At 45.3% G+C, this 18,814-nt stretch overlaps 1 protein-coding gene across 3 annotated transcripts in view; it reads right to left on the bottom strand.

The window, feature by feature from the left end:
- Positions 1 to 18,814, bottom strand: part of RYK (receptor like tyrosine kinase) — a 165,813-nt gene that overhangs the window by 118,353 nt on the left and 28,646 nt on the right. The gene's annotated exons all lie outside the window — the stretch shown is intronic.

Below are 18,814 nucleotides of genomic sequence, written 5' to 3'. Positions count from 1 at the left end.
GTGTTTCACCACCCTCTTAGTGAAAAAGTTTTTCCTAATATCCAACCTAAACCTCCCCCACTGCAACTTGAGACCATTACTCCTTGTCCTGTCCTCTTCTACCACTGAGAATAGTCTAGAACTATCCTCTCTGGAACCACCTCTCAGGTAGTTGAAAGCAGCTATCAAATCCCCCCTCATTCTTCTCTTCTGCAGGCTAAACAATCCCAGCTCCCTCAGCCTCTCCTCATAACTCATGTGTTCCAGACCCCTAATCATTTTTGTTGCCCTTCGCTGGACTCTCTCCAATTTATCCACATCCTTCTTGTAGTGTGGGGCCCAAAACTGGACACAGTACTCCAGATGAGGCCTCACCAATGTCGAATAGAGGGGAACGATCACGTCCCTCGATCTGCTCACTATGCCCCTACTTATACATTCCAAAATGCCATCGGTCTTCTTGGCAACAAGGGCACACTGCTGACTCATATCCAGCTTCTCGTCCACTGTCACCCCCAGGTCCTTTTCCGCAGAACTGCTGCCTAGCCATTAGGTCCCTAGTCTGTAGCTGTGTATTGGGTTCTTCCGTCTTAAGTGCAGGACCCTGCACTTATCCTTATTGAACCTCATCAGATTTCTTTTGGCCCAGTCCTCCAATTTGTCTAGGTCCCTCTGTATCCTATCCCTGCCCTCCAGCGTATCTACCACTCCTCCTAGTTTAGTATCATCTGCAAATTTGCTGAGAGTGCAATCCACACCATCCTCCAGATCATTTATTATTCTTGACTCTTTGTACTAGAAGCTCTGCTTTTTACATATATATAAAGAGAAGTGTTGAGAAGTACTGCAAATTCCTGACAAAGTATTAGTTCATAAGAGGAGCTCACACCTTAAGGACAGAAAGATGGACCAGGTCAAGGAAGGGGAAACAAAGGGGATTTTCTATACAAACTAACAAGAATCACTACAGGCAGTAATGAAGGGATCCCTCATCTCATGGACCACATATTGTCTATTCCTGTGCATTAAGGGCTCAATTCTGCTCATGTTTACAATGATATATGCAGTGCTGGCAGACCAGGTGCCAGCTCAGGCCAAGAGCTCTGGTCCTCACTGAATATTGAAAAATGCATAGCTGGAAACCAGTTTGGGTCACCTGTGTGTTAGTATTGTTAAATAGAGTTATAAGAATGTGTTTAGTTTTTATGAAATGTATGTAGGATGCTGCTTGTATTAATCTTACTAATATCTGTATCCTATGTTACAAGGTAATATTTAAGTGTTTGCTCTGTAACTATAAAAATGTTTGCTAAGACTTACAAACCCCAGCAGTCAGGAGAAAAGCATTACCAGGAGGGAAATACTAGTTTACCAGAAAAGATGTCATTTCCTCCCAAACAAAAGGCAGCCTACAGACACCAGACAAACCACTGGAACATCAGTGGACAAAATACTTTGCTGATTGATTCCCCCGCACCTATGGAGAGGGTACATACACAAGCCCTCATCCCACCACAGCTTGAACACTGAGGGAAGGGAATAAAAATTCCTGACCAGAAGGATTTGTATCACTATGCTGCCTGGAATTTGGAGAGGGCAATATTTCTAAGCATAAGCAAGGGTTAGGGTTAAGCAAAAGGGCTCCCCAAGTTGCTTAGCCCTAAATGACATTAAACTTTAGTTAGTTTAATACAGGACTGGCTACAGGACTGGCATTGTCTTTAGTGAGAGATCGAAGATACAAGTGACTTGGGGTAAGCGACTGGTCCTTTGGGACTGGGAGTAACCTGAATATTGTTATGATTTTTCAAATGCAAGCTTGCCTGGGTGACAAGACAGATGCCCGAGGGGACTGGCTGTGACTCCACGTTAAGGCTGTTATAGTGCTTGAGGAGTTCACACTTGATACTTTATTGGTGCAATCTAATTATAAAACACAACCAGTTTGGGACTTGTGCCTTGGTTTGTAACAGTCTGCCCTGAGGTTGATTCACATGTTCGTGAGCCACTCCAGACAGCTTGACAAAATAAATTCAGAATTCACTGTAATGCATTTCCAGTGTTGTGACTGCAAACAATTTGGCCCAGGCCATCTCATTTTTTGAGCACAGTTCAAAACTATTTAATGAGTGAGGCAAAGGCTCTGAGGAATTAAGTAGAGGTATGTGAAATTTTATCCAAAAATGCAGATTTCACAAACTCTTATCAATTTCACAAAATGGTTCGATTAAAAACAAAAACAAACATTTCAATTTGACATTTTCAGAACCTAATGTTTTGATTTGACATATCTTCATTTCAAACCTTCCTTTAATTTTATTTAAAAGAATTAAAAACGTTAAAAAAGGACTCAATCAAAAATGTTTTGGGAAAACAAATCATTTCATTGGACCCGAACCAACAAAGTTTTATTTTAATTTTTAATAGTATCATTTCAACCCAAACCAATTTTGGGGGTTTTTTTGGAATTGTCAGCAAACCAAAAAACCCATTATTCTCCCAGCTCTAGTATTTAGAGCATATAATTAGACCATAGTATTGTATATGCACAAGAGGAGAGAGTTAAGATTTCACAGGCAACCTTAAGGTTAGCATTTCCTCTCTGATATACTTTATAAAAAAATTTTTAAAGGGAATTTCCTAGTTTTTTTCTTAAAAAAACAGAAAAATCCATAACATTAAAATTATTTGCTAAAGAACACCGGATTGCAGTTTCCCATCCAAGATGCATATTCTGATGCAATGGATACTGCAGATGCCTGCCTCGTGAGGGCCACGGCTTCCCGCAGCTCCCATTGGCCAGGAACAGCGAACCACGGCCACTGGGAGCTGTGAGCAGCCGTACCTGCAGACGCTCAGGTAAACAAAACATCTCACAGCCCGCCAGGGGCTTAGCCTGAACAAGCCATAAACCGAGTTTGGGAACCCCTGTTCTAAATAAAGCGGATGAGGCATGAGCTCTGTATGACTGGTCAAAGGCCCCAGAAGCATTGGTGGCAGAGATAGCACTAACACTATTTAGGTAAAACTATTGATATGCATGGCAAAAGAGAATCCATTTCACTCCCCCACAAGTGTAAAAAGCAAATCCCAGCTCAACACTCATACTATGAGACCATATGCATCTCAACCAACTAGGTTTTCCTTTCATGTCTCTGGATCAAGGGCTGACTTGATCAACTCTGTCTGCAGTACTAACAGTACACGTAAGCAAGAAAACTCCAATACCAAACAAAAAACCCCACAGATGCCTGTTCTAAGGCAGTGGTTCTCAACCAGGGGTATGTGTACCCCTGGGGGTACTCAAAGATCTTCCAGGAAATACTCAACTCCTCTAGATCAGTTTCTCTCAACTTGGTGGCTGCAACCCTAGGGGTGGGGGTGTCACAGGATAGGTTTAGGAGGCTGCAAGTGAAGGGCCAGCATTAGGGGATGGCAAGCAGGGCTTTAGCCCTGGGCAGCAGGGCTTGGGCTTCAGACAAAGCTCAAGTGAAAAACAGGCTCAAGTATCACACTGAAATGTAAGTACAATATATATTCCAATTGATTTATGTTATAATTATATGGTAAAAATGAGAAAGTAAGCAATTTTTCAGTGCTGTGACTTTTGTATTTTTATGTCTGATTTTGTAAGCAAATAGTTTTTAAGCAAGGTAAAACTTGGTATGCAAGACAAATCAGACTCCTAAAAGGGGTACAGTAGTCTGGAAAGGTTGAGAACCAGTGCTCTAAGGACCTCAGTCTGAAGGTAGAAGTGTGATGGATGCCCATTTGTAGTTCACTACTCTGTATCAGCAACTCTTCTCAGGCCTGACATATTCATTACACCGCACATACTAATGTCATGATATTTATTTAAAAGGTGACAGTGTACTCCTGGGGGAATTCTGCACCAAAAAACCCACGCATGTCTGCATATTTTATTTGTCAAAATAATGCAATATAATCACACCGGTTTCACTTATTTTGGAAATTTATTTAAACTACCATACTGAAAAAAAATATCACAACTGTTCTGCATTTCCTAAACACATGAAAGTTAAGTTACAAATACTTGGTAACCAATACCCTGCATTCCAGTTATAATCCTGGATTTTCATTTAAATTACATTACTTTTATTTTGGTGTTTGATGTTCTATAAAGTAGAATGTTGCTTTAAATTGCTCAGACTTTTTTTACCCATGGAAGTCAGACAGTTTTGCTAATCACTGTCCTACATTTTTTTTAAATGGATAAGTACAATAGATCCTGACCTGTAATCTAACCCCATTGTGCCTCTCTGGCACAGGGAAAAAAGCAAGAAAGATCCTTCCTAGCTGAGGATTACTCTGATTTACAACAAGGCTCCTTTACAACACTCTGGCAAGGTAAAGGAGCCTTAATTGACTAAGAATGGGAACAATTAACTAACAATGGGAACATTAGCAGCCTGCCTGCCTACTTAGTTGTTGCATTTCTGCTCTCCCCCAGGGACAGAGCATACTTCACACAACCAAGTTCGGGATGCAGCAACAGCAAGCGAGAGAGACAGAGTAAAGGCATGGCTACACTTGCAGATGTAGAGCGCTGTGCGTTAAACCAACCCTCAGAGACCGCAGCAGGGAAAGTGCTGCAGTGTGTTCACACTGTCAGCTGCAAGTGCACTGGTGTGGCCACATTTGTGGCACTGGGAGCAGTGCATTATGGGCAGCTATCCCACAGAGCACCTCTTCCCATTCTGGTGCTGTGGCTTGTGGGAAGGTGGGAGAGGAGGAAGGGAGGGTGTGGGGCATTCTAGGTCCTGTCACAACACCCTGTGATGCATCGCTTCGCATCCCAGCAATCCCTGTCCTTCTGTCCACATTTGGTGCCAAATTTTAATGTTTTTTGTACTGAGCGCTCCGTCTTCACTTTCATTCTGTGGGAATGGATCCTGAAGTGCTGAGGAATATGCTGATGGGTCTCGCTAGCACGTCACAAATTGCAGTCGAGTTACTCCTTAAGCTACAAACTGAAGTGAGGAGTCCAACAATGATGTCAGCTCGCATAACGCATAACGCATATGACACGAAATTGCTAGTGGCATTCACAGACATACTCACCACAGTGAAACGCCGCTTCTGGGCTCGGGAAACAAGCACTGAGTGGTGGGATCACATCGTCATGCAAGTCTGGGATGACTAGCAGTGGCTGCAGAACTTTCGGATGAGAAAAGCCACTTTCATGGGACTGTGTGCTGAGCTCACCCCCACCCTGGGGCGCAAGGACACAAGATTGAGAGCTGCCCTGCCGGTGGAGAAGCGGGTCGCTATTGCAATTCGGAAGCTGGCGACTCCAGACAGCTACCGATCGGCTGATAATCAGTTTGGAGTGGGAAAGTCGACCGTTGGAATCGTGTTGATGCAAGTTTGCAAGGCCATTAATTACATCCTGCTCAGAAGAACTGTGACTCTGGGTAACATGCATGACATTGTGGCTGGCTTTGCACAAATGGGTTTCCCTAACTGCGGAGGGGCGACAGATGGGATGTGTATTCCAATTCTGGCACCAGCCTACCTAGCCTCCAAGTACGTTAATCGGAAGGGGTATTTCTCTATGGTTCTCCAGGTGCTTGTGAACCACCGTGGGCGTTTCATTGACATTAACGCAGGCTGGTCTGGAAAGGTGCATGATGCATGTATTTTTTGGAACACTGGCCTGTTCAGGAAACTGCAAGCCGGAACTTTCTTCCCAGACCAGAAGATCACCCCGTAGGGGAAGTCGAAATGCCCATTGTGATCTTGGAGACCCCGCTTACCCTTTAATGCTGTGGCTCATGAAACCCTAGACAGGAGTCTTGACAGCAGCAAGGAGCGGTTCAACAACAGGCTGAGTCGGTGCAGAATGACTGTGGAGTGTGCTTTTGGCCATTTAAAGGGCTGCTGGTGCTGTCTGTATGGGAAGCTGGACCTGGCCGATGACAACATCCCATGGTTATATCCACGTGCTGTACCCTCCATAACATTTGTAAAGGGAAGGGTGAATGATTCACTGAGGCATGTAACTCGGAGGTTCAACACCAGGAGGCTGAATTTGAACAGCCAGAGAGCAGGGCTATTAGAGGAGCCCAGCGCAGGGCTGCAAGGATTAGGGATGCCCTGAGGGAGCAATTTGAGGCTGAAAGCCACCAGTAATGTTTGATGCCCTGCACAGGGGTGAAGTGCAGTAGTTCCAACGTTAGCAGGCATCTGTGTTTGCTACATATGATGCACTGACTTGCAGTGCCTGTTGCTTTCCTGGGCTATGGTATCTTTTACTTAACGCAATATTAAAGAACGTTTTCAAAGCCAAAAAATTTGTTTATTGAAAATAAAATTCATTTATTGAAAAGAAACAACTGTTTGGGAAACAAAAAGGACATGACACATCTGTGCTGTTTGGGACGAGGGAAGGGTGTGGGGTGGGGAACAAGACAATCACAGATTTGCGTATGTCCCGTTATCATACTCAGCCTTCCTGTCTGGAGTGCTGTGCAATGAGTGCTGTACTTCAGGCTAGCTAAAAAGCATGGTGATGGGGGTTGAATGCAGTGGGTAAGGGTCGTAGTTTGCGGGGTTGGGTGGTGAAGCTACAGGTGCTGGAGGCAGCTGGTGGTGGTAAGAACCCAGATGTTGTGGAAAGTGGGTTGGTGGTGACGTGGGGACACAAGGGAAAATTTTGGGACAAGGGCTGGGGGGGGGGGGGGAGACGGGTGTGGAAGCGCTCTGCCTGCACTACTACGAGCACTTGTATCAAGTCCGCTTGGTGCTCCATGCTGCTTAGCAGCCACTCCGTGCTTTGGTGCTGGCAATCCGCATTCTGCTGGTGGACCCACCTTTCACTCTCCCACCACTCCTGCACTTTTTGATTTTCATTAAGAGACTGCTGCATTATTTCATGCAGCATGTCCTCTTTGCTTCTATGTGGCCACTTCCTGATTCTCTGGAGTCTTTCAGCAGGTGATAACAAGGACTGCTGAGATCTCAAGGTTGCATCTGGCAAAATGCAACACTTAACAGAGGCAGCATTGTTCACACCAGACAGAGCAATGATTTGCCCGTACTTAAAGAGGAGCACAGTGTACACAATAGCAGAAATTGCCTGTCCCAAAGCGAGCAAACATAACTCACAGGAGCCCCAAAATGGTGAGTAAACACAGGGTCAAGCATGACTGATTGTTTCACAGCCATACTGGCCTCTGGGGTTCTGTGCCTTGGGGAGAGCCAAGGGCTGCAGGGGGCTCCTATACTGAACACTGTCCCCACATTTTCCACAGGATGAGTTTGTCCTGGAAGATATCTCGCTGCTGAGGGTCACCTTGGAAGCAAGGAAGGGTCTTCTACTACAATGCAGCTTCTGCCCTGGTCCATATGCAGCTTGCCTGTGTGCAGCAATGGTCCCCATGCTCATCGCGGCACAGTAGCACGGACATGTTAGCCTTACCATCAGAGGAGTGAAGTTTTGGAATAGCCTTCCAAGGGAAGCAGTGGGGGCAAAAGATCTATCTGGCTTTAAGATTAAACTCGATAAGTTTATGGAGGAGATGGTATGATGAGATAACATGGTTTTGGTAATTAAATATTCATGGTAAATAGGCCCAATGGCCTGTGATGGGATATTAGATGGGGTGGGATCTGAGTTACCCAGGAAAGAATTTTCTGTAGTATCTGGCTGATGAATCTTGCCCATATGCTCAGGGTTTAGCTGATCGCCATATTTGGGGTCGAGAAGGAAATCCTTCCCAAAATAAAAGCCATTTACCGGGCACCTCCTCTGGTGTTTGTTCTTCCCCAATCACCGTCCGCTGTGACTGGCTACCTTCCTCCTGACTTGAAAACAGCTCCTGGCGGTATGCATCTAGGGATGCCGGGCTGTCCTCCTCCTCCTCAGCACCCTCACTCCCGCTTTCCTCCTCCTCCTGCCTTGTTGAACTGGGCTCTGAAGTGTCCATGGTGATCTTCGGTGGTGGGGTCACCCCAAAGTATTGCGTCCAGCTCTTTGTAGAAACGGCAGGTAGCGGGGGCAGCACCAGAGCGGTGGTTTGCCTCACGAGCTTTGCTGTAGGCATTCCGCAGCTCCTTCACTTTAACCTACACTGCAGCGCATCCCAGTCATGGTCCCTTTCCATCATGTCTGATATCTGCCCGAAGGTATCGTAATTCCTATGGCTAGAGCGCAGCTGGGACTGGATAGCTTCCTCCCCCCCAAACACTGATGTGGTCCAGCACCTCGCCATTGCTCCATACTGGGGATCGCCTGGCACGTGGAGGCATGGTCACCTGGAAAGATTTGCCGAGAGCTCTCCACACCTTGCTGACCAAACAGGAAGGGGATTTTCAAAATTCCCGGATAATTTAAAGGGAAGGTCTGACAGTTAGTCACCTGAGGGCAGGGCAGTAGAGTTCAAAGTGATGACCAAAGTGGCTAGAACAGGCATTGTGGGACACTGCTGGAGACCGATCAGAGCGCATAAGAGACCAGGGTGCCCACACTGGCGCCACGGTGCTGCAGCCGGGGCTCAGCAAATGTTACGCTTCACGTGGAGGTGGATTACCAGGAGCACTCCAGCCATGGAGTCAGAGTGCTGTACGTGCCTTGCCAGTGTGGAAGCCTCATGAGTTAGGGCACCCGGGGCTGCTTTAATGTGCTCTAACTCACAAGTGTAGCCAACCCTGTAGGTGAAATTACGGGTACCCTCTGATGATATGCCCCGGAGGCTGTACACAGACAAAAGGTGACAAAAAAGATTTCTCCAATATCAAGGCGAAAGAAAATATGTTAGCAAATGCACAGGGCAGGAAAGATGACTGACCTGCTGCCTCTGGGTTAGTCAGTGTCTAAACCTCCTGCAGTTTTGTAAAGGGGGAGATTTGACCCCAAGCAGCTCTGTGTTCCCACCCTACACTCTATTGTAATAATAATGGTCCAAAATATACCTTGTGAGGTATGATTTGGAAGCTAATAAGTCAGATTCTTACATGATATATGTGATATGTATTAAGAGTTATGGATGCATGCTGGAATTAAAGTGTGTTGAAACCAGGCATGTCAGGGGGAGTTGGTAAACAGGTCTGCCATAGACAAAGGAATGTGTATTTGCTTCTCTGACCAGCTCAGTCATCAGGCAGAGACAATGAAGGTCCATTTTTATATATCAGGTAAACAAAACTATGAAACAAGTAGGGGAGGAGACAGCATAGTATCTACACCCAGCAGGAGAGAGAAACTTGGTCTGTTTTTTACTTTTCCACAAAGACAAGGGAGCTGAACCTGTGACGAGCAACTGAACCAACTGACTGTATACAATATAACTGTATTTATAAAGGTATACAGATTAAGGTCTTTTCTGAAAGCTAATGGCACACTGGTGATTAATATCGTGAATTATATTAACACTGCGTACAAAAATATAGATTTATAAAGATATTATGCTTTAAAGTCTGTGGCCAAACAGGAAGAAACAGGTTCTATCCCAGACAGGAGAGAAGGCAGCTGTCTACCTGTCTCCAATCCAATTAAGCAAGGTGTGATCAAAAGCAACAGAAGCCCTATTTACACAGAAATCAGCAGAGGGGTGGGGAAGCCCACAGGAAGGGAAAAACAGCATGAGGCATCCTGCATCTTGAAACAAAGGGCATGTCTACACTGGCAGAGTTACAGCGCCGCTCAGAGAGAAATGAAGGGAAACCGCTATTCTGTGTTCACACTGTCAGCTGCCTGCGCAATAGCGTGTTCACACTAGTGGCACTTGCAGCAATATTCAGAGCTGTGCACTCTGGGCTGCTATCCCACAGAGCACCTCCTTCTCTTCTGCCACTAAGACTTGTGGGAAGGCGGAGGGGGTCACAGGGCATCCTGGGTCCTGTCCCAATGACCAGTGATGCATTGCTTCACATCCCAGAAATCCCTGTGCTTCCGTCCGCATTTGGCGCCATCTATCAACAGTTTGTATATCACGCTCCCTGCCTCTCCGGGCTGCAAGAATGGATCCTGATCTGTTGACCAGTATGTGCTCGCTCTGAACAACACGTCACAAGCGACAGTGGAGTTATTCCTAAAACTACGAAGTCAAGAGGAGTGCAACGCTGATCTTGCCACACGTAGTAGCTATGACACGAGATTGCTTGTGGCATTCATGGAGGTGCTGACCACAGTGGGACACCGCTTTTGGGCTTGGGAAACAAGCACTAAATGGTGGAATCACATCGTGATGCACATCTGGGGTAACGAGCAGTGGCTGCAGAACTTTCGGATGAAGAAAGCCGCATTCATGGAACTGTGTGAGGAGCTCGCCCCAACCCTGTGGCACAAGGACACGAGAATAAGAGCTGCCCTGCCGTTGGAGAAGTGTGTGGCGATTGCACTGTGAAAGCTGGCTACTCCAGACTGCTACCAATCGGCCGCTAATCAGTTTGGAATGGGAAAGTCTACAGTTAGATTCGTGTTTATGGAAGCATGCAGGGCCATGAATCACATCCCGTTCCGAAAGACCGCAACTCTGGGCAATGTGCGTGACATTGTAAATGGCTTTGCACAAATGGGCTTCCCTAACTGCGGAGGGACAACAGATGGCACGCATATTCCAATTCTGGCACCAGACCACCTAGTACATTAAATGCAAAGGGTATTTCTCCATGGTTCTCCTGGTGCTTGTGGATCACCGTGGGCATTTCACAGACATTAACACAGGCTGATCCAGAAAGGTGCATGACGCATGCATCTTTCGGAACACTGGCCTGGTCAAGAAGCTGCAAGCAGGGACTTTCTTCCCGGATAAGATGACCACCATAAAGGAAGTCAAAATGCCCATTGTGATCCTGGGAGACCCCGCTTACCCCCTTAATACCGCGGCTTATGAAGTCATATACATGGCAATTTGATAGCAGCAAGGAGCAGTTCAACAGGCTGAGGAAGTGCAGAATGATTGCAGAGAGTGCTTTTGGCTGTTTAAAAGCCCGCTGGTGCTGACTCTGTAGGAAGCTGGACCTGGCCGATGACAATATTCCTATGATTATACCCAAGTGCTGTACACTCCATAATATTTGTGAAGGGAAGGGTGAAAGCTTCATTCAGGGCTGGACTGCAAAGGCTCAGTGCCTGGAGGCTGCGTTCGAACAGCCAGAGACTAGGGCTATTAGAGGGGCACAGCGCAGGACCGTAAGGATCAGGGATGCCTTGAGGCAGCAATCTGAAGCTGAAAGCCACTAATATTTGTTGATATGCTAAGGAGTGCAGTGCTTGTAATGCTAGAAGGTGATAGGTACACATGATGCAATATGTGGATTTAACATTATCGTATGTTGCTTTGCAGGGCTCTTTTTGCTTTCAGTTAATAGAATAAAGATTGCTCTCAAACCAACACAATTCTTTTATTAAAAAGACAACAACCAAAGGAGAGAGTCAAACAAAAAAACCCAGCAGCAGTGAGAGAGATGGGGGTAGGGATGGTCCCAGGAGGAGGGGTCCAGAGATCATATCCAACCTTCTCCTTTGTAGTACAATGCAGCAGGTACTGTACTTCAGCAGAGCCAAACTGCAGGGGGATGGGCATTGAGTGCAGTGGGTAGTGGGAGTCCGCAGTGCTGGACTGTGAGGGGGAGGAGTGGAATGCCGTGGGTATAGACTGGAGCCAGGAGGTTAATAAGTCTGTTGGCAGTGTCTGGGGAGCGCATAGGAAAGAGTTTTGCGACAGGAGCTGCAGGGGAGGGCGGGCATGGAACTGCTCGATTTGAAGAGCTAGTATTGCCTGGAGCGTGCTCTGCTTGACGCTCCATAACCTTTAAGAGCCGCTCCGTGTCTTCATTTTGGCATGCTGCATTCTCCTTTTGGTCCCTCTTCTCGCTGTCCCGCCACTTCTTCAATTCCTGTTTCTCAGTGGTGGAGTGCATCATAACATCACACAAAGTCCTCCTTTGTTCTTCTTAGCCGCTTTTTAATTCTGCGTAGCCATTCAGCCACCGACAACAAAAAGAGGGAGGCTGGGCTCCCAAGGTTCTCTCTGGGAAGTTTAAACGCAACATTTTACAGAAGCAGTAATGTTTGCAACACACAACACTGATTCGATGATTTAAAACACAGCCAGTACTCATACACCGGTCACTAACTGGCTGACCCTAGGCAAGCACACGAGCCACAAGACCCCCAAAATGAGTAGCCAAAGGGGCAGGGTAAATCACTATTCCCAGACCTTGCTGTACACTGGGATGTGGCTCTTTGGGAGAGCCAGCACTGTAGGTGGGGCCTGATAATCATTCCTGTCCCCACACTTTCCACAGGAGGTGATCATTATGGAAGATATCTTGCTGCTGAGGGTGAGCAGGGAATCAAGGGAGGGTCTTCTCCAAGACTGGGGGGGAGGGATAGCTCAGTGGTTTGAGCATTGGCCTGCTAAACCCAGGGTTGTGTTTTCAATCCTTGAGGGGGCCATTTAGGGATCTGGGGCAAACACTGGGGACTGGTCCTGCTTTGAGCAGGGGGTTGGACTAGATGACCTCCTGAGGTCCCTTCCAACTCTGATATTCTATGACTGCTTCTCCAAGACTGTGGCTTCTGCCCTGGCCTCTGTGTGGCTTGCCTGTGTGCAGCAATGGTTCCCCCTCCCCTCACCTAGCCCATGATGGCACAGTGGCACAGGAAAGTTACCGTTAATGGGGCAAGAAACAAAGTGGCTCTGCCGAAGAGCCTGGGGCAGCGGATTGCCCAGTATTTCCACGAGAGTTTCCTGGAGATCTCTGAGGGAGATTCCCATGAAGTGAGGGAGTCAATCAACAGCCTGTTCCGCCACTCAGACTATCAGCGATTCCCAAAATCAGATCCACTTACCAGGGGTCTCCTCTCCTATTTGCACTTTGCCAAGATCCGACTGCTGTGACTCGCTAGCCTCCTCCAGGGTAGAAAAGAGCTCCTGGCTGCATGCATCTCTGACCTCCGAGTCATCCTCTGCCTCTGGGTCCCCCTCCCCCTCCAGATTTCCTCCTCTTGGCTCTGTCCACTCTCGACTGGCACGTGAACCACCAAAGTATCCACAGCAGTCTTTGCAGTGGAGGTGGGGTCGCCGTCAAGTATCATGTCCAGCTCATTGTAGAACTGGCAGCTTGTGAGCGCAGAACCAGAGCGGCAGTTTGCCTCCTGAGCCTTGTGGTAGGCACTCCGCAGCTCCTTCACTTTGACCCCCCACTGCAATGTGTCCCGGTCATGGCCCCTTTCTGTCATGCATCGTGAAAGCGGTCTGTAGATATAATTCCTACAGCTGGAGCACAGCTGGGACTGCACTCCTCTCCAAATGCTGATGAGGTCCAGCAGCTTGGCACTACTCCAGGCGAGGGAATCACCTGGTGTGTGGAGCAGGCATGGCCACCTGGAAAGATGGACTGAGACCACTGCACGCATCACCGAGCGAACAGAAAAGGGACTTTCAAAATTCCAAAGGACTGTACGGGGTGGGGCTGACAGTTGGTCACCTGAAGGCAGGGTAGTAGAGTTCAAACAGATGACCAGAAACGAAAGAACAGGCATTGTGGGACACCTCCCAGAGGCCACAGTGCTGTAATCGCCACAGTGTCTGCACTGGAACCGCAGTGCTGTAGCCCCAACGCAGAAAGCTGTATGCCTCTCATTGGGGTGGTTTTTTTAAAGTGTTACAACTGTGCAGTTTCTGCACACTAAGTGGCTTGGCAGTGTGTACACCTCGGGAATTACAGAGCAGAAAACTGCTTTACTGCACAGAAACTTGCCAGTGTAGACAGGCCCAAAGTCATTGAACTTTGGAAGATATAAGCAAAGACAGAAGCCATCTTTGGCATCCATCATTAGAAGACACACAAGTGAACAGAGCTCTTCCAAGCTGAGGAATATGGATCCTTCAACCAAAGCTGGAGGGAGAGGCATTGAAGTCTTTGGCAACTAAATACAAGTAAAAACCTCCTTCGGAAAAGATCTTTTGCCTAGAAAGACAAAGGAAGCCAGCATTTTGTACTTCTGTGGAAGGTCCTGACTGAGGGAAAGTGAGTTATAGGTGAGAGAAATCATCCTGAACAAATTCAGTACCTCGCTAGATTAAGTTTTAGACCAGTGATACTGAGATCTCCGTGGTTCAGGAGCCAATTAGCAATCAACATGAGCCAAAAGAGCCACAGTAGCGTGAATTCATTATCTCATTTACTTCAGTACTATACATCCATATTTAAACAGCATGGCAGGGAAAATATTTAGTTTTTATATATACCCGTATATTATTCTCCCAGCGAAATGACTGACAAAGTATTACTATTCTATCAGCTACAACTGGTTAACATAGTAAATGCATCCTGACTGGTTAATAATTAAAATCACACCGTGTTTTAATATCATGCGCTGCAAAGAGCTGCAGGAGACACATTAAAGAGCCACTTTGCAACTCGCAAAGTCTGTTTGAGTATCTCTGTTTAGACTTATATGCATATTTTCACTTTTTTTTTTTTTGGCTTGTCACCCGTTCTAACTTTACTCCTTTTACTTGGTATCATTTAACCTATGTTATATTGTTGATTTGTTTGGGTTTTTTTACTATAAACCAACCCAGTGCTGTGTTTAAATGGAAGGGTGTATTTGCATCAGTTAAGTTAATAAGCTGTGATGTGCTTTCGCTTCTTTAGAGGAACAAACAAACTTTATTCTCTCTCTCTCTGAACTGTCTAGGAAAGGGCTAAACATTACATAGCATATGGTTCTGGGAAAATTGAGGACTGGGAGGGTGTTGGGGTCACCCTGCAAGCAGTAATCAAAGCTGGTAGAGAACAGGGAGCATGACTGGTGTGCTGAAGGCAAGCTGCTGGGGTCAGAGTTGCTGCACCAGGGCTGAAGTTATACAGACTCTCAGTGTGACCTGTATGCTTGTTGCTGACTGTGAACATCCCAGACAGGGAGTTACAATAGCAAAGCATGTGAAGCACCCAGGGTTACAAGGCAGACGGTGATTCAACCCCTCACTGGTCTGAAGTGCACCCTGAACCCTATGGTAAGAAGGTATACATTTTCGTTCAAATCTTTACAGTACACTAGAGAACACTCAGGATGAGGTATGCTTATAGCTGGAAAGTGACAAACTAGGATTATTTTAAGTTTATAGAAAGAAGGGAGGGATAGAATTTGATATATATTAATATGAAAGTTACTCCAACACTACAAGGAAGCATGGTAATATTAGTTCATATCTTTAATTTTTCCCTCTAAAGACTTGCCTACACAGTTTTAGTTAAACTTATGCAAAATCAGTAGAAAACCGTATTTAGTTAAATCAACTTTTCTAGTGATTTAGTTAAACCAGCGCAAAAACTGAGCATAGACCATTCTTAAGTAGGTGAATGCAGCGCTGTCATTCTAGGCATAATAGATATATGCACCTTATTCCCACACCACATGAAGGTAATGATATTCCTCTAGATATTTTTGTTGATTCTCACTAAATCCCCTGCTGGCTTATTAGGATACTGCACCCAAGTTGAAACCGCAAGGTATATTGTCACTGCTGTAGAGAAAAACTGGAGACTGGATTAAATTTATGCAAGGAACTACGTGAAGCATTGAGACTAATTCAGACTAGCCCGGACGAGAAATTCTCTTTCAAACCAGATCCCTTAACTAAAATATCTCACTTTTGTAGGGAACAGACATATTTTAAATATCACAAAGTTAATCATGGGGAAGAATCTGATGGACAGTAGTAGGCCCCCACTTAAGAGAAGAAAAAATACAGGTAAGAAAACTAATGAACTTTTCAGCAATGTGGTGTCTGCTACTCCATTCTAGACATGATGGAAAGTAGCAAGCAGAAGAGAGGGAAAAACAAAACAGTGATTAGAAAATTGCTTAAACCAGATTACTACATTCAAGCCATACATCAATAGAACACTTTCAAAATGTTCACTGCAGATTGTATGTATGAAATCTCTCTTTAGGATAGAGCTTATGGATTTCACTGAAGCAGGATGGGGGAATAACTGGAGAACACTACAAATCAGATCTACAGGAGATGAAGTAAAATCTGTCTATTTGATAATGTTTGGTGAAAAAAGATATGGAACAGAAGACAGTGCCCTGGCAAATATTATAAGATGTGTTGTTTATGTCCCACAATGACATCAAACATAAGTTCCTATATTGGCTGATTCACAAGCTTAAAAATAGTCAACTTTATTCACCTAAGAATCTCTCATTTAGATGCTTTTCCAACCAGTTTTTGCGTCCCTCATATATATAAAAAAAAAAATCAAACATTCTCAAACTGTAAAGAAAAAATTTTGGGCTATACCAATCTAATGAACACAACTGTTTTCTAAACAACGTTGGTTTGAGCAGCATGAGAGTAAAGAAGTTGACTTACTCTGTGAAAAGCTGAATTCCTCTTTGGAACAAAGTTAGGAGGAGTTTGTCTGAATCACTTTTATAGCAGATAAGGCTGGAAGCTTTCTCCTTTAACCAGTCTGCTAACTTTTCGTGCTGATAAGAAAGCAAACAAACAATATTGTCCCCACCAGAATTCAAAAGGAACTCAAGGTTCAAAAGAAACCTGTGGCATCAGACAGATTCCATTGCTTGAAGGGCTGCCAAGTTGAAAATCTTTGTAGGAATACTACTTTTAAAAACAGGGCAGAGCTTAGAAATTGGCATTTGTAAAAACCATCTAAATGAAATTCCAAGATATTCTGATTTGACAGATTCAATAAATTTGTCATTTCTCTGATATTCCTGCCTGGCTGTGCAAAGACTTCAACTTCAAAAAGGAAATCCACTAGCTCTTAGGAATACCCATGCTCTAGATGTGACCTTTCAAGTACCAGGACGGTACCAGGAGCTTGCGGGCAGATGACATGAGCTACACAACCACTCTGCTACATTGTTTTAAGAACTGCTGGCCAACCCAATAAAGTGGCATACTAGGCGTCCCTATTGCACACGGCGAAAGGAAAGATTACTTACCCTGTGAAGTAACTGCAGTTCTTCAAGATGTGCATCCCAGTGGGGACTCCACTTCTGGTACCCCCAGATGGAGTAGGGAATTTCAGAAGAGAGAGTCCAGTAGAGAAGACAGAACTCCACTGCCAATTGTCACATCAAATCTAGAGGCCTGGACCAAGGCATGGTGTTTTGCAGAGCCACTACAGTACATACATCCTCCAGAATGCAAGTACTGAAACATCCTTAAAGAGGGCCACAGACGTCGACTTTGACCTTGTAAAGTAAGCCAGAACCCAAGCAGGAGGCAGAATACTGGCAGCATTATAGCAAGCAATAATACACCCTGAAATCCACCTTGACAGTGCCGTGATAAAAATAGTGGATCCCTTAGATCTGTCTGCAATTAAAGTGAATAGTCCATTCTAAGACAATGTTTCTTGACTTTACCTGGGACCAGCTTGCTGCCTTCCTAAACTGTGAGAGAGAGATATCAGGGACTGATGCCAGTCCACAGACCAGTCATTGAGAAACAAAAGTCTAGGAAGTTTCCAAAATGGTTTGATCCTATCTAGATAGAAGGCCAATGCTCTTCTGATGTCTAAGGTACAGAAAGAAGCTTCCTGTCTTGAGCAATGTTGTTTTGGGGGGGAAAAACTCGTAAATGGATAGTCTGGTTCAGATGAAACTTTGACACCTGAGGCAGGAATTTAAGGTGTGGACATAGACAAACCTTGCCCTTCAAGAAAACTGTAAGAGAAAGATCTGCCATCAAGGTCCTGATCTCTACAACTCTTTGAGTCAATGTAATGGCTATTAAAAAGGTCATCTTTATAGACAGGTTCAATAAGGAACAGATTGCCATAACAAATTCTTGATTCATAACAAATGTCTTGAGAGACGTCTCAACTAGATTAAGATTCCAAACCCAAGTGGGGGATTTTATTTGAGGGAGAGATTCCCCAGCCCTTTAATGAACCTTACAGTTGTAGGGTGTGAAACACTGAGAACCCTTCCCACAGAGAATTAAATCTGTTACTGCAGCCAAATGAACCTTGATCAAGCTACCTGAGATAAACCCATTTTCCTTCAGTTGTAGCAGGTAATCCATGATAAGTGAAAGTGAGGAAGACTGAGGTGGGAGTCACTGGTGTTACACCAATAGCTCATCTTTTCCATTTCTGAAGATAAGTACTATGGGTAGATTCTGTCCTGCTGTTTAGTAATACCTACTATACCTCTACTGAGATAGACTTTATCTCTGCCAACCATCAAGGAGCCACGCCCCTTGAGACAGTGAACTTCGAGGTTGGGATAAAGCATTCTCCCCACATCTTGGGAGAGATGAGGGGTGCACAGAAGACTGATAACTAGACAAGGAGACAATCAAACAGGTAAGAGTACCATGCTTGTCTTGGCCACACTGGGACTATTAGGATAGCCCTGGCTTTGTTCTACTTGATCTTGTTCATCACCTTTAGAATTAGAAGCACTGGGGAAAATGTATAATACAGGCCCTTTGTCCAAGACAGGAGGAAGGCATCTCCCAGGAAATGGATGCCTAGACACTCACTTGAACAGAAAAGAAGATACTTCTTGTTTGTGGCAGTTGTGAAGAGGTCTACTTCCAGACATTGCCACTTTCAAAATATGTCATTTAGGATTCGTGGGTCCAATCTCCATTCATTGCCTGGGAAAAGTGCCTGCTGCTGACATCAGCCATGGTGTTTTGTACACCAGGAAGGTACACTGCCCAAATGCGAATGTGATGGACTATGCACCAACTCCATAACTGTATTGCTTCAGCAAGCAGAGAGATGGATCTTACTTTGCATTGTCGGTTGATATAAAACATGCAGGCTACACTGTCAGTCATGATCTTAGTACACTGTCCTTTGCTGAGAG

The sequence above is a fragment of the Caretta caretta genome, chromosome 9 (genome assembly GCF_965140235.1).
Source record: "Caretta caretta isolate rCarCar2 chromosome 9, rCarCar1.hap1, whole genome shotgun sequence".
In the NCBI taxonomy this organism is placed as follows: domain Eukaryota; kingdom Metazoa; phylum Chordata; order Testudines; family Cheloniidae; genus Caretta; species Caretta caretta.
This window is presented reverse-complemented; position numbering and strand designations above follow the sequence as displayed.